Source organism: Phalangium opilio, unplaced genomic scaffold (genome assembly GCF_054372755.1).
Source record: "Phalangium opilio isolate 3A_F unplaced genomic scaffold, DU_Popi_V2 ptg000362l_1, whole genome shotgun sequence".
In the NCBI taxonomy this organism is placed as follows: domain Eukaryota; kingdom Metazoa; phylum Arthropoda; class Arachnida; order Opiliones; family Phalangiidae; genus Phalangium; species Phalangium opilio.
Genome location: NW_028324231.1, coordinates 342,062 through 357,339, shown reverse-complemented (window position 1 = coordinate 357,339; position 15,278 = coordinate 342,062). Strand labels below are relative to the sequence as shown.

The following is a 15,278-nucleotide window of genomic DNA, read 5'->3' as shown; positions in this document are numbered from 1 at the left end:
AGCAATTAAGAGTTTAGATTCGATAACTTTATAGAGCTACGAAATAACGTGACACGTTTTATGCTAGGTCATAGTCTGTCTGTCTTTTATTTCTCTTGTTATGGTATAGGTAATCTTTAACATAGTAGCGACATCTTTTAGACGCTTATACAACTTTCTATAAAATACATAACACGCCCCGTTTTAAGAACAAAGCAAAAATGGACATTTAACAATTAGGAACGTGTATTGAATGATGATGAGTTGATCTTAAGCAACCAGGGAGTTGATCTGGAAGCGAGCAGGCGGCTTGACTGATCGTCCAGAGCGGGTTGTCAGCGGAGGTCTGGAGTTGGACATTGTTGTGTCATTTGAGGTAGCAACATCAGTGGATGGAGTGCTACTGGGTAAGGGTTGAGAAACAAAAGAGGGAATGGAAACAGGTTTGGGAAGTGAGATTGGATAATAGTCTTCTACTGTTCTTGAGCGATCGATAGTTTTGGGGTTTTCTATGTCGTCGTTGGATTCCTTGTTGTGTTCCTTCGTGGTATCAACACGAATGTGGAATCGATTCCTCGTATAAATGCGACCGTGTTCGGATTGAATTGCGTATGAGCGTGATCCGGGGCCGATTTTGATTATAGTTCCCCGCTGCCATGGTTCGTTAAGATGGAGGCGAAACCAGACGGAGGTATTGGCTTGTAAGGGTGGAAGAGGCCGGGAACCAACGTTTGCGTACGTTGATTGTGAAGTCTGGCGGCGGTGTAGTTCGAGAGTAGCTTCACTTGTGTCGAAATGCGGTTTCAGTTGACCAGGTAGACTGGGGATTAGTGAGCGGATACGGCGACCCATTAGGAGTTCGGAAGGGGACTGAAGGCCATGAGTAGGAGTAATTCGGTAGTCCAAGAGGACTAAATTCAGATCCTTGCCGTCTTCTAAGGCTTTTCGTAACGTTGCTTTCATTGTGCCGACAGCACGCTCAACTTGCCCGTTTGAACGCGGATAATGAGGAGAGCTTTTATTGTGGAAAATCTTCCAGTCGCGAGCGAATTCGGCCATGAGCGCGGAGTTGAAAGGTGGGCCTTGGTCGGAGACCATCTCTTCAGGGATGCCATGACGCGCGAAGATGGTTTTCATGGCATTGATGACGGCTGGAGCGCCAGTGCCATGCATGTGCTGAATCTCAATATATTTGGAGAAATAATCCACTATCAATAGGTAATGTTGACCAAAGAGTTCGTAAAAATCACAAGCGACTTTTTCCCATGGTCGGGAGGGAAGTTCTCTATCGAGAAGCGGTTCACGTTGATTAGAACGTTGATGTTCTTGACAAATGGAACATTTAGCAACATCAGCTTCAATATCTTTGGTTAGATTCGGCCAGTAAAAGTATTCACGCGCCTTAGCCTTACTGGCGACTATTCCACGGTGGGCTATGTGTAATGTGTTCAAGAAATCTTGGTGGAGACTAGAGGGTACAACAAGACGTTGACCTCTGCATAGAAGTCCTTCATCGGACTCGTGCAATTCTTCTCTACATTGCCAGTACGGACGAGCACGAGGGGTGGCGTTACTTTTGTGTGCCGGCCATCCGTGTCGCACGTAGGCAAGGACATCCTGTAGTGTGGGATCAGCTGTAGTAGCCACAAGGAGCTCTGACCATTTGGCTTGTGAAGCCCGTACTAAGAGGCAAAATTGCGCCGGTGCTGGGTTTTCAATAGGAATATCAAAAGTATTGTCTTTCAATTGAGCACGGGATAACGCATCAGCAATAACCAACTCTTTCCCAGGGACGAACGTAAGGGAAACGTTGTATCGGTTAAGTCGGAGTAACAGCCTCTGTAGTCGTGGAGTTATGGTATCATAGGGTTTCTTGCTTAAACCGAGGAGTGGTTTATGGTCAGTTTGAACTTGAACAGGACGCGCATAAGTATAATAGTTAAAATGTTCCAGGCCAAAAATTACAGCGAGAAGTTCTTTTTCAATCTGTGCGTAATTTTGCTGAGCGGACGTAAGAGCAGCAGAACCATATGCTACTGGTCGCTCGTCTTGAAGCAGTACAGCTCCAAGTCCCGATTTACTAGCGTCAACTGAGATTGTAACAGGCTTCTTATCATCAAAGAGTTGTAGACAAGGCGACTCAGCGAGTGCGGTTTTCAAAGCTTGGAAGTCGCGATCCATATTCGCATCCCAAAGCCAGACATTATCTTTACGCAGTAATTGCCGGAGGTTGTGTGTGCGGCTGGAGAGATTGGAGGTGAACTTCGAATGGTAGGTAATCATTCCAAGAAAGCGTGTTAGATCGGCTTGGCACGTAGGCGTAGCGTATTCGAGGATGGCTTTGATCTTATCAGGATGAGGGGTTATTCCATTAGCGTCAATGTTATGGCCAAGATACGTGATGGAAGACTTGGCCAAACGAAGTTTGTCAGGGTTGAATTTTAAATTCGCTTGTCGCGCGATCGTCAAAGTGCGTCGAAGAAGCTGGCAGTGTTCTTCAGTATTCACCGAGCCAAGTAGTATGTCATCGAAATAAGGTTCTACCTGAGGTTCCGATTCAAATGTTTCGTTCATCGCGCGTTGAAATTCTTCAGGAGCATTGATCAATCCAAATGGCAAAACCAAGTATCGGTAACGACCCCAGGGGGTTGCAAATGTTGTCAAATATGTTGACTCTTCCTCGAGTGGTAGATGCCAAAACCCATTCTTCGCATCCAGAAGGGTAAAGACTTTGCACCCTTGATAGTTAGCGAAGAGTTTATTAGGACTGGGTATAGGATAATGTGGACGCTTTATGGCACTGTTCAGTGGTCTGGGATCCAGGCAGATTCTGATTTTCGTCTTTTCTGAGCTACCGTTGTCGTGATTAAGGTCCTTGACTGGTTTCTCGACAACTGTTATGGCACTAACCCATTCGGTGGGAGTGTCCACTTTGGCTATGATGCCTTCGTCAAGCATGCGTTGGAGTTCCGTCTTGACTGTATCATGAAGCGCCAGTGGGATTTCTCTGGCCGCTGCAACGTGAGGAACGACGTTGTCTTCGAGATGAATTTTGACTTGTCTGGTGAAACGGCCAGTTCCAGTAAAGACATCTTGAAACTCTTTTATTATATCATCAGGAGTTTCTGGTGGTTGTGAGATCAAGGTAGAAATCTCCGTATCACTTGAGGTATCGCTTGAGTTATAAAGTCGTTGTATGAGACCGAACTTGACGCAAGTTGGCAGACCAAGTATAGGAACTGAATTCAGAGGGGTGACTAGAAAGGATTCTAACATCTCGGGTGTGCCCTCTTCGTTTAGTTTAGTAGAGAACGTACAGGATCCAGAAATTGGTACGCGTTTTCCGTTATAGGTTTGCACCATTTGTGTTGTCGGATTAATGGAAGGTTGAGTAGGCCAATTGGCAAATACTACTTCAGGAAGTACATTGATTTGCGCTCCAGTATCTAGCTTGAATGTGACCTTGTTGCCATTCAAGGATATGTCTTGAAACCATTCAGTTTCATCTGTGATAGTATTAAGTTCGTCAACTTGTTTTAATTCGCCGATAAAGTAGACATCTGAGGTATTTTGAGCGGCATAGTTGTCAGTAGAAGTAAGAGTATGTAGCTTACGACCAGATTTAGTAGTCTGGGGTTTATTCTGTTGTCTACGAGTGCCTTTTGATTCGCAGAATTTAGCCCAATGATTTTTTCCGCCACATTTAGCGCAAGTTTGCCCATAAGCAGGACAAGTGTTTTTTCCAAACACATGGGAGAGTCCACAAAATTTGCAGGAAGGTTGCGAGGGAGTTTTAACGTGTTGTATGGAATTTCCATGTGCCGATCGCACAGGAGGTTGAAACTTGGGCTTTGTCTTAGGCTTAGTATTATTTTGTCTCCAATTCATAGCATGCAGATGCATCTTAGACTCACTCATTGCATCAGCATGGGCACGAGAGTGCTCAGCAGCTTTACAAGAACTTATCAGGTCTTGTAAATTAGTAGCTTTCTTTCCATATTCACGTAACAGTCTTTCCCTTAAGGGTTCATCACGGAGGCCTTGGACTATTTTATCGCGTAGGAGTCGATCTTGTAAGGCACCATAATTGCAATCTTCGATAGAGCATCGCAAACGAGCATAGTAATCTTCAAACTTCTCACCTTCTTTTTGGTTTAGTTCGAGAAAAACAAACGCTGCGTAGATTTCATTTTGATAATCGCTGTAGTGCGTGTCAAAGGCAGTAAGAATTTGAGTCAGGGAAACTTCAGTTGCAGGAGCAACAGGGTTTAGAGTAAAGCCCCGATATTGCTGTTTCAGAGTGTCGCCACAGACGTGACGAAATAATGCTGTTTTAGTAGCTTCCGATTCTTGATCATACTTTAAGGCTTGGAGATAATCTTGAAAATCTTGCTTCCAAAATCTCCACGATTCGGACGGGTTAGGGCCCGCCAGAAAAGGTTTTAGTGTTGGGAGATTCGCTGCCATGTTACGACGTAGGAGCCAAAGCGCGAGCAAGAGATAGCGCGCGGTGGAGTTAAGCCTAGGCCTGACAACGCCCGAAAACACAAAAAGGAAAGCCTAAATAAAACAGCGAGAGAGACCCGAAACGACAAAAAGGAAGAACGGGAAGACGGGGGTTCGTTATAGCTAATCTGACACCATGTTATGTTTATTGAGGGTTAGCAATTAAGAGTTTAGATTCGATAACTTTATAGAGCTACGAAATAACGTGACACGTTTTATGCTAGGTCATAGTCTGTCTGTCTTTTATTTCTCTTGTTATGGTATAGGTAATCTTTAACATAGTAGCGACATCTTTTAGACGCTTATACAACTTTCTATAAAATACATAACACTTTCCATTAATGAACAGCCTAGTTTTAGGTCCGTTTTGGACTCTGATCCTTTTCCTGAAGTTCCTCGGGTTTTTTATTCGTCCCTTAGGCCTTGTTTAACGCTATACAACCATGGACCTGATAAGGGAAAAAGCTTTCTTTCGTTGTCATAGTAACGCTCGTGACTTGTGTTTGTCTCCCGCTTTCATTCTTTCTTTTTAGCCATATCGTAGTATACGATAGGCTCTTAGTTTGACCCGAGCCGTCGTCGTAGTAGTAGTAGTAGTAGTAGTAGTAGTAGTAGTAGTGGCCGGGGTTGTCGCTTCGTTATCGTCAGATTTTAGCTTAAAAGGAACTTTATATTACCACAACCCACCCATAGGGGTTACTGGGCTCGGTTAGAGATTTAATTATAATTAAAATTTTTTCAGGTCAGACCCGGGAATCGAACCCGGGTCGCTGGCGCAACAGGCAGACATTCTACCAACTGAACCATAGAGAGTTGATAGAAACCTCGAGTTTTTTATTATTTATTCTTATCTCTAAAATGTCGGGTAGATGTGGGGTGGGGTACCTCTTAATCTGTGGGGTCGGAAACTTTTGAATTTTTATCTGTGGGGTCGGATACTTATGAATTTGTATGTTTGGGGTTTTTATATTTATTTTCTTTTTATGTATGTGCTAATTAAATATATAACGATGTGGCTACTATTAAGGCCCAGCCCTTGGGCCATCTTGTTTATATTTTTTTTAGCGGGAATTCCGACTTGAACCTTAATACTTTTCCCAAAATGAAAGAAACGTTTCGCTCTTCCCCTTTCCCAACTAGCCATCAACAATATTCCCGGTCCACGGGGCCTATTGGAAAAAGGCTTTTCTGTAGACATATGTATTATGGAAACTTTCTTTAATATGTTGCCTTTTTAGCCATATCGTAGTATACGATAGCAGGGAGGAAGTAAGGAGAGTCGACTCCGGTAGTTTCCGTAAACGTCCGGTAGAGGCATGACAGAAGCGTTGCAGAAGCTAGTGCTTCTAGCGGCCTCTAGCTCTCGTACGGAACATAATTAGATGCACGGGGGGCAAGGGACTAGTTTCCCCAATGTTAATATCCCCCAGTTTTTCCGTACGACAAAAAGGGGGCGCCACGGTCGCGTTTCGAAAATCGGGTACTACAGCCAAAGCTAGAGTCGGCTATCCTTGTTTCATCCATGACGATAGGCTCTTAGTTTGACCCGAGCCGTAATAGTAGTAGTAGTAGTAGTAGTAGTAGTAGTTGTGACCGGAGTTTTCGCTTTCGTTATCGTCAGATTTTAGCTTAAAAGGAACTTTATATTACCACAACCCACCCATCTCGGTTAGAGATTTAATTTTAATTAAAATTTTTTTGAGATCGCAGCCGGGATTCGAACTCGGGTCGCTCACGTAGTAGACGGAAATTCTACCACTGAGCTATAGAGACTTGATAGAAACCCCGAGTTTTTTATTATTTATTTTTATCTCTAAAATGTCAGGGTGATGTGGGGTGGGGTACCTCTTAATCTGTGGGGTCGGATACTTTTGAATTTTTATCTGTGGGGTCGGATATTGTATGTTTGGGGTTTTTATATTTATTTTCTTTTTATTTATGTGCCAATTAAATAGATAACGATTTTCCCCGTTTCCTACCGCTCTCCTCGTGTTTCGTTCTCGTTCGGTAGCTATCGTCATATATATAATGTCTGACTGGAACATTTTGGCGGTTAATTCAAATGCGCGTTTAGATAGAGCCAGGAGTTCATAATAACCCCCCTTCGGGGGGAAGTACGAAACTTGCCATAGAGCTAATGGTAAAAATCGCGAACAACAAGATTTTGTCGTTGCGCATATAAAGGACTAGCCTGTTGATGGACATACAACTTTACAGTAGATTGTAGTAGTATCTATACTCCTTGGTTTTCGTTCCAAAACTTGGCAGGGATCTCCGTCGTTAAGAAAAATGGCGAGTATGTGGACGTAGAAACACGATGGAATTCTTATATTAAAGATACTGGGAATCAATTTGTCCATACCGTTTTAATTTAACCACGGAATTCTCACAAACAATAATGACTATCGTTTAAATGTTTTGTAGAAAACTAGAAACCATCGCAAAGCCAACTTCTTAGCCAAGGCTTAATGTACACCGCGGGCGACCCGCGGCTGCCCGCGCCGACAGACGTGAGACGCGACTCGCGATTCATTTTCGCTCCCAGAATCACAAGATCAAAATAGTGCTAACCCGGAATATGGGAAATTAATGCGCGTGGCCGCTAAACATTGGGGTAACTATATCTTTGGGAGTTAAGCGGTGTATAAATCCGCTGAGCTTTACGGCGAAACTTTGTTGTTACGGGCTTTTTAACCAGTTTCGTACTTCCCCCCCGAAGGGGGGTTATTATGAACTCCTGATAGAGCTAACTTAGTGTTAAATGAGCGTTATGCGTTTGATCATTTTAGCATTGCTAAAGGTAATTCGAGGGGATAATCACTAAAATGCGTAATCACTATAACTAAACTTTCTCTTTCAAAAGTTTCTGGGTATAAGTCCTTGTTAGAAATTTATAAGATGCGATAAGTGTGAATCGGCATAAGTCTATGTTGTAAACTCATCGAGGGGATTATCACTAAAAACTATCTGTTCTTCGATTCGCCGGAATATTATAATTACAGCATAAGTAAATTTATACGGTTATAATTTAATCACTGTTTAGAGTAGGGAATCGAGGGGCTATTCACTCTGATTTTATGCACGGTAAATCAATTAAGCATAGAAACAGATAGCGCTATTCACTCATTAGGGTAAGGTATAGAGGAGTTATCCACTCATTAGGGTAGGGTATAGAGGATTTATCCACTCATTAGGGTAAGGTATAGAGGAGTTATCCACTCATTAGGGTAGGGTATAGAGGGACTATTCACTCGTACGATATGGCTACTATTACGAGCCCTTGGGCCGTCTTGTTTTACTTCCTTTCAAAAAGTTTTTGTTAAAGAAAGCCGCCTCTCACCTTATTATAAATTTATACATTTTTTCTCGGTGCATTTATGAAAGTCTAACTTTTATGGCTACCCGAGAAGCGTTTTATTTTTTCAATACCGAGATTATTTTAAACCATCCGTTAACAGTCTATCATTATTTGTAGTTGGACTAGGGTCTCTTTGCGCTAAAGGGTCTTTTTTTTTAAATACAAAACAAGACATCTTAAGGTTGGTTGGTAATAATATCAAAGTACACGTTGACAAGCAATGTTATAGGGTTGACAAGGCTTAACTTGTAAAAGAAAGATTTCAGGAACATCTGTTCCAAGTCTGCCCAAAACCTTGGGCGGTGTGTATGGGCTGGTCATATCTCTATTGGGCTGGAAAGAATCGCCCTTTCTAGTCACGAAATCGGCTCGCGTATGCCTGGTTCCAAATCCATCTTGTCCTCGCGGACCCTTTTTACTCTTATATGTAGAGGAAAAACTTTATAAAACCAATAGCCATCTATTCTCCAATCAAAGATGTCTGGAGGCAACTGACCGGTCAACCCTTTACCTATACCATCCCTAGCTTAGAATCCAACGCAACTACTATACTAGACCTTGTCTATTTTTGGCTTTTAACCCTCTGGCATTCGTGTCCATCGTGCTGGATTTCTTCTGTCCACGCATTAATATTTGCTCAACGAACAGATGGTATACTGTACTCGGTATACTCTTTTACAGTCTTGGTTTGGATTTAATTTATCAGGAAGGTTTGAAGAGTGTATAAATTAAAGAACAAAAATTAAACGTCCACTATGCCCCATTTGACATTAATCTCTCAGAATCTCTGGGTTTAATGGATGGTTCATGCCCAATCCTTTTTAAATTATCGGAAATTGTGGATGAAATATGGAGCTTTTAGAATTAAGTTAAAATCGATATTTATTGGCCTAATAAATATCCAAGATGGAAGCGGATTGTAAAAAAAAAATTTTTTAAAGAATTATTCCCTATCAAAATTTCAATTTAATCGGTATAGCCGTTTGAACTGAACGTTCATTATCCGTTAGTCAGGACTTTTTGGATTTTAACCGACTTTTAATCTTTTTACTGATTTCCAAGATAGAATTTATCTTTTAAATCAATTCAGTACAGTTATAACTGACATCTAATGACTAATAAATTTAAGAGGATAAGGGTTAAAATTAGCTCCAAATCAATTGAAATTTCGCTTTCCAATCTCATAAACTTCAAAGGCTTTCCGTAGATAGAATCGAACTCTGATTATATTAGATAAGCTATGTTCACACTTACTCGGGAATCGGTTCAGAACTGATTTTCCCAACTAGTTTTGATACTCTCTTCATTATACTAATTCGGAGCGATTTCAACAGCCTCGCTTCAAACTTTACGAAGCTTCTAGTATTGAGCTAGGTTCACACCTACACAGGAATTGGTTCAGAACTCATTTGCCCAACTAGTTTTGAAACACTCTTCATTACCAATTCGAAGCGATTTCAACGGCCTCAGTTCACAGTGACAAACTCTTATGAACGTACGGTTTTGTTCGCACCTAACTTTGGAAGCGTTTTGCATCGCTTCGAACCGGTTTCCCATCTATGTGTGAACGTGGCTTTATTATACTATAACTGAACTAAAACCTACCATATATTCCAGTCACAATCTACTTCGAAATGGTATCGTAAAAGGCTAAAGCCAAGCTTCCAAACCAATCAAATCCATAACGGCAATCATCAATATATTAATAACCCTTCAACAACACGTGTGTCTTTTGTAATAATCCCCCTAAAGGTTTCGAATTAACGATACGATACAATTCAAAATATTTTAGAATTTACAAGATGCCGAAATGCATGCAAAGTTCTTATAGAAAGATTAAGTTTCCCTCTCTTGTTTTATCAAGAACGGATAGATCATTCAAAATCAACCTTAACCTCTCTAAAATTATTATTTTACTAGAATAGTAAACAAATTTATTTTCCTGAAAAATCACTGGGGAAATGGCGGGAAATTTTAAAGCAAGGCCACGAGCGGCTGGCTTATTGGAGCGCGCTTCCTTCTCACGCGCGTAATTATAATCCGTAGTGAAGTGTCTGAATGTCTAATTAAACTTCAGAGCGCGCGGGAAACTTGGCCGCCTTGGCTTTTGGCGCGTGCTGAGGAGGCGTCGTCTTCTATGTAGAAATTTGAGAAAGGTTAGTTCCTTAGAATCCAAGATGACTGGCTGGTCTTTTGTATTCTCTCGCTGAAAACTTCTTTTCTTATTAGTCCCGAATATTTTAAGGGGAAAAATAAATAAAACCACGTAGACCAAGCTAGCTAGGTTAAGGTTTAAGAATTGAAACGGAAATAATACGTTAATTAGAGCGAGGAGAAACTAAAATTTTCAGAAACTTGTACGTGTCTTTTTAATTCCTCGAAGTTGTTTTTGTAATAATAGTGCGGTAAGAATAATTATTAATATTATTAAATTATATTGAAATTATTTAATTTTAAAAAATTTTAAAACGTGAAGAAAACTTGTTTTATGATCACTAAGTTCTAATGAGTTTACCCATAGGAAAAATCTAATTATTACGTTAAGAAATTTTAATTAAAAGACCTGACAATCCCGTCATCAGGGGCAGACCCCAATTTCGCGTGATTTTTTAAACCACCTTCAAAAAAAATGGTGTCCTATATATAAGAGGCTAAGACCGATGAAGGGCATCCAGGGTTGTTATTACCTAATTACATCAATTCCGGGCCAGGGGGTATATCGCGTGCGTAACTTTCTATATCTTTCTCTTCGCACTTTTAATCAAGTTTTGTTATCCCTTCGTCCATCCTCCGCTTTGCAATTAATGAGGAAATAATTGGCGGTGGGCGAGGCAAAAGAGAAGACTCATCACCCGTCGGAGACCCCTGAGTAAATAGCTAGGAATGATCTCTCGAAACCAGAACAATCAAAAAACAAATTGGGTCTAAGATTTAAAGAGAATGTGAATAAAGGGGTTCTCTTTAAAGTGTAACGTAATTTATATACTTACTTTCCCCCTAAGCCTCGGTTAAATTAATTAGCTCCGTTAGTTTTCACTTTACCATAAACAACGCGATTTATTGACGGCAATCTAAAATCCGGCGGTTTAACGTCATAAAGTTTCTCAGAATCCCGTTCTCGATAAATGGCTTGACGATTTTCCCAGTCGTGATAATAACAGCAGCAGCAGCGCGAATTCAATCATCAGCTGCTAGCGCGAAAGGCTTGGAGCTTTATACTCGAGATTAACAATAAACTAATTGTCTAATTAGAGGTCTAGCGAACCGCCGCGCCCTCGTTTACTTTTCGAGCCACCATTCGTTATAACTGTCGAGGAATTTAGTGATGGTCAAATCTATTCTAATATTACACCGCATTAAATTATATGGAAATAATACCCGGCGTCTGGAAGGACGATTGAGGCAACCTGTCTAGCGTTATGGCGAATTCCATTGGAATGCTCGGGGCGCTCTTGGAGTACTCCATTTTCTAAATTGAGATCACTTCTCACTTGGATTCGCGTCTTCCATTGGTCGGATTTGATGACTAAATAGAGAAAATCGCAGCAATGCAATTCGCCATTAGTGTATTGTAAGGTGAAACACTTTTACAGGCGCCCATAGGAAATATAAGAGCTTAGGTTCCCCTAAATGTTGGTTTCCCTTTTGAACACCATTCCTTTAAATTTATCGAATATTTATTATTTTCTGACAATCAACTTAATTTGATTTAACGATGGTGGCACAAGGGATTATGGGAAAAGAACGATTTTATTTATTGCTTCTTTGTTGGATTTGATGACAAAATAGAGCAAAACACGAGCGATCCATGAGCAGTCCAATGCAATTCACTATTAGTGTATTGTAAGGTAAAACACTTTTACAGGCGCCCATAGGAAATATATGAACTTCGATTCCCCTAAATGTCGGTTTCCCTTTTAAACATCGTTCCTTTGAATTTATCGAATTTTTTTTATTATTTATATACAATCTATCATAAGACTTAATTTAATTTAATTTTATTTAACGATAAAGGTACAAGGGATCATGGGAAAATATCTTTCCCTTAGGAAACTAAAGGAGCAAATAACTACATGATGCTCTAAAAATTCCATCGGAGATTCCTTAGTTCTGGGTGCGCCTATTCTGTTGCAATTCCCGTTAACGAATGTATCTCGCAGACTGGGTTGTCGGCATTTCGAATATAAGGCGAGAAAAGAATGCTACATTTTTTATTTTACTTTTATCCCAATCGGTTGGTTCTCTCACGCGCTATGAGATTTCTACGTTCTAAATTCACCCGGAATTTGCAACAATCTAAACGTATTACCAGTTTATTCTCGTACCATTTTACTTATTGAACACTAAGAGTGTATCAGCAAAAATGTAAGAAAAAGAAAGAAGGATTTGGGGTTTGGAGGGGAAGGGAGAAGATCGATGGTACAGACACGAAATCGACAGACAAAATTGTCCAGCGCTTTATATCCTAAAGATCTATATAGCTCTCTGTTCATCTTGTTTCAGACAATTCATAGAAATCAAGATAGGGTGTGTTTTGTCTATACCATTTTCCTCATTTCCCCCTAATATTACTTCATTAATTGGTTTAAATTGAGCGCGGGCACTCTTAAGAATAAGCTCTTCAGTGCGGCCGGCGTACTAAGCCGTATTTCACCTCGAATTGGCTACAGTCGGACTCATCCATGCACCGAGAACCGAGTTGATCCTGTATAGCGCAATCAGGCTTGGTTGGTCCTGTACTTGTTGCGAACTGCATGCGGTGTTCTTCGATCCGCCTGAAGATTTTTCCTTTTGGTCTTTTTTTTTTACCTTAGATTTGTTATGTTTTATTTTTGGTTAGCAAGGTTTTTTTTTTACTATTTTTAGTAGCAGGAAGGTCCGTTAAGAATTTTTTCGAAGCAAGTTCTACTGGACGCAAGAATGAGTTTTTATCGCTCTTTATGGGTAGCGTTGAAGTTATAGAAGTAATGCGAGAATCATAAGTGTCTCACGTAATAGGCCTCCACCCAAAATTCTTTTGACTGTTAATTTTGTTAAAAATATACCGGCCATTAAGATTGAAACGTTTTGCCTAAATAGGTCAGAGAAAATTCCAGTTGGGAAATTTTTAACTTAAGTTAATTTAAGTAACTTTTGAGGCAACCGTAAAAAGTGCCATAGAAAAGGAATGTTTCTCCATCTTTGTTAGCTTCACTTTTATTAATTCAATATTATATCTCTCTCTTGAATTTTCCGGGAACAGTGGGACGCCGTTAAAATAGCCAAGTTCGAGTGAAGTCCACTATTTAGAAGTGTTGAAGGGGTTAACACCTTTTATCTACTGCCGAGCACGTCTTTTGTTCTGATCGAAAGTTGGTAAACGCGAAAATGATTGTTTTTCTCTTTAAAGCCTCAACGGATCGAACTTCTTTCTCCGGTTCCCTTCCCACTCTTTCTCTGTTGATAAAAGAGTGAGTCCAGCAGAAAGGCAGGCGTTTTAATTCTTTTTTATCAGTTTCCTCCTTCTTTTAACCGCAAACCGTGAGACTTTCCTTGGCGTCTCGGTTGACGCTATACTTGGGATGCCACTAGAGTTTTTCTCTGTCTGGATAGAAGACACCCTTAATCTGTCAACTCGCTCTCCCGTTCCCTTTTATTTTTACCAAAACGAGTTATTAAAAGTTTTCTTTAGCGACTTTTAAGTAATGGCGTTTTGATGTCAACCGTGAAAACTATATTATATAACGTGGCCATATCCGTATCAACATTTGTGGTTCCAGCAAACTTTTAATATTTTTTTATTTTTATATCAAAATGAAGAGACTGCATGGGCTAAATAATTTGCGCGAGTTGTTTCGGGCAATAGAAGCTCGTAACTTTGATGTGTATTAGTTTATTCCAGAATTAGATTATGAAACATTTTTAAAAGGTCAAACCTTGGGGGTCAACTTGAAATGAAAATTTCAAGTTGATTTTTGTCTTGAAAATTCAAATCATACCGGTTCGAACTTGACGTTTTAACGATTAGCCGATAGGAAATGTCTTTCTTCGCGTTATGGATTTCGCTTGGCTCTCCGTAACTGTTTCGTTTTCAGTTGGAATTTTCTTAAGCCTCGGCTTTATCGTTAGGCTTACCATTTAGGTATATTACCGTTATTTCTAACGACGTTTCTATTTCAGTTTTTTAATAAAACCCACACGCGTCTCTTAGCAAAGGTTTCGCCGAAAATTAAATGTCGCGAAAACGTTGGGCTACCTTTTTACGTTAAGGATAAGCGTGGGAGGAACTAACGTTTCGGTTTCAGTACTTCAATATATTTAAAGGAGTGGAATTTAAAGTGAGAGTGAAGTATTCCTAACCCTTTCGATTCTCTGACACTAAATTTGTAATCAAAGTAGAAATTAATACCTCTCCCACTTAATTTTACCTGAAGTGTTCGATTCTTCTCTTCGAGACGAAGTGTACCACAGAGCATGATTATTCCCAATATCTTTTAACATTAATTTGGAGCAAGGTTACTAAACCGAATCACATACGCGATAAATAGTTCCCTTATCATTACTCTGTTAGCGTTTAACTATTTGCCAAGGCACGACTATGGATTTTGTCCCACGTCAAAGACTAAGAGGATACAGACTGTCATACTTTTTCTGTTACCCCCATCTGAAGTTACGTACATGACTTTGGAATTTCGAAATGTTTACGTTGTAATCAAATCATTTCTTCTTTGAAAAACACAAGTGGGTATTTTTAATGGGTAAAACAAATTTTGACAAACGATTTTATAAGGGTTGACATTAATAACCATTTTGATAACGCGCCCTGCGCCCTCCTGAACTTTTTGAGGGAATATTTCTAGGAAATTGAAAGAGGGGGTTATCAAAAATTCCATTTAAGTGATATTTTCGCCTAACTCTAAAAATAAACCCAAGTTTAAGTAACACAGGTTAAATCAGGTTTCCTCCTATCCACTGTATTAATGAAAACACCTCGAATATAAAGTTTACGAATTCAGAAAACGAATTAAAGCAATTTCGCAAAGAGCTCTGTATATATACTCAGTTTCAAGCTTGGAAGGGCATGGATTTCTATAGAGAAATCCGTTTTTCAATGTAAAAATATGCCCATTCGTACAGTGTTTGAAGGAAAGTAGACCAAGTAAAGCTTTACTTTTGTCAATGTTTACTTTTCCGAATGGGTGCGGGTCAAAAATCAGATATGAAGAAATGACAGACACCCACGTTTGATTATATAAAGGTTTACCGAGAAATAGTATTGGATGTCGTATTCTTCCATCCGTTCCAGGGTCGAAAAAGTTATTTTAAAATGGTTTTTCCTTTACACTCTCGTAGCCTACATCTAGATTCGCTATAAATTATTTATGAGAGCGATTCGACCGAGGAGAAAAAAAATTGTTGAAATTATTAATGGCATATTGACGTCAAGAAATTTTTA

At 39.9% G+C, this 15,278-nt stretch overlaps 2 protein-coding genes across 3 annotated transcripts in view; both read right to left on the bottom strand.

The window, feature by feature from the left end:
* LOC149597306 (DNA topoisomerase 2-binding protein 1-A-like) overlaps positions 1 to 15,278 on the bottom strand; it is an 85,937-nt gene that overhangs the window by 18,458 nt on the left and 52,201 nt on the right. The gene's annotated exons all lie outside the window — the stretch shown is intronic.
* Positions 1 to 15,278, bottom strand: part of LOC149597307 (alpha-1A adrenergic receptor-like) — a 61,212-nt gene that overhangs the window by 1,252 nt on the left and 44,682 nt on the right. The window lies entirely within an intron of this gene.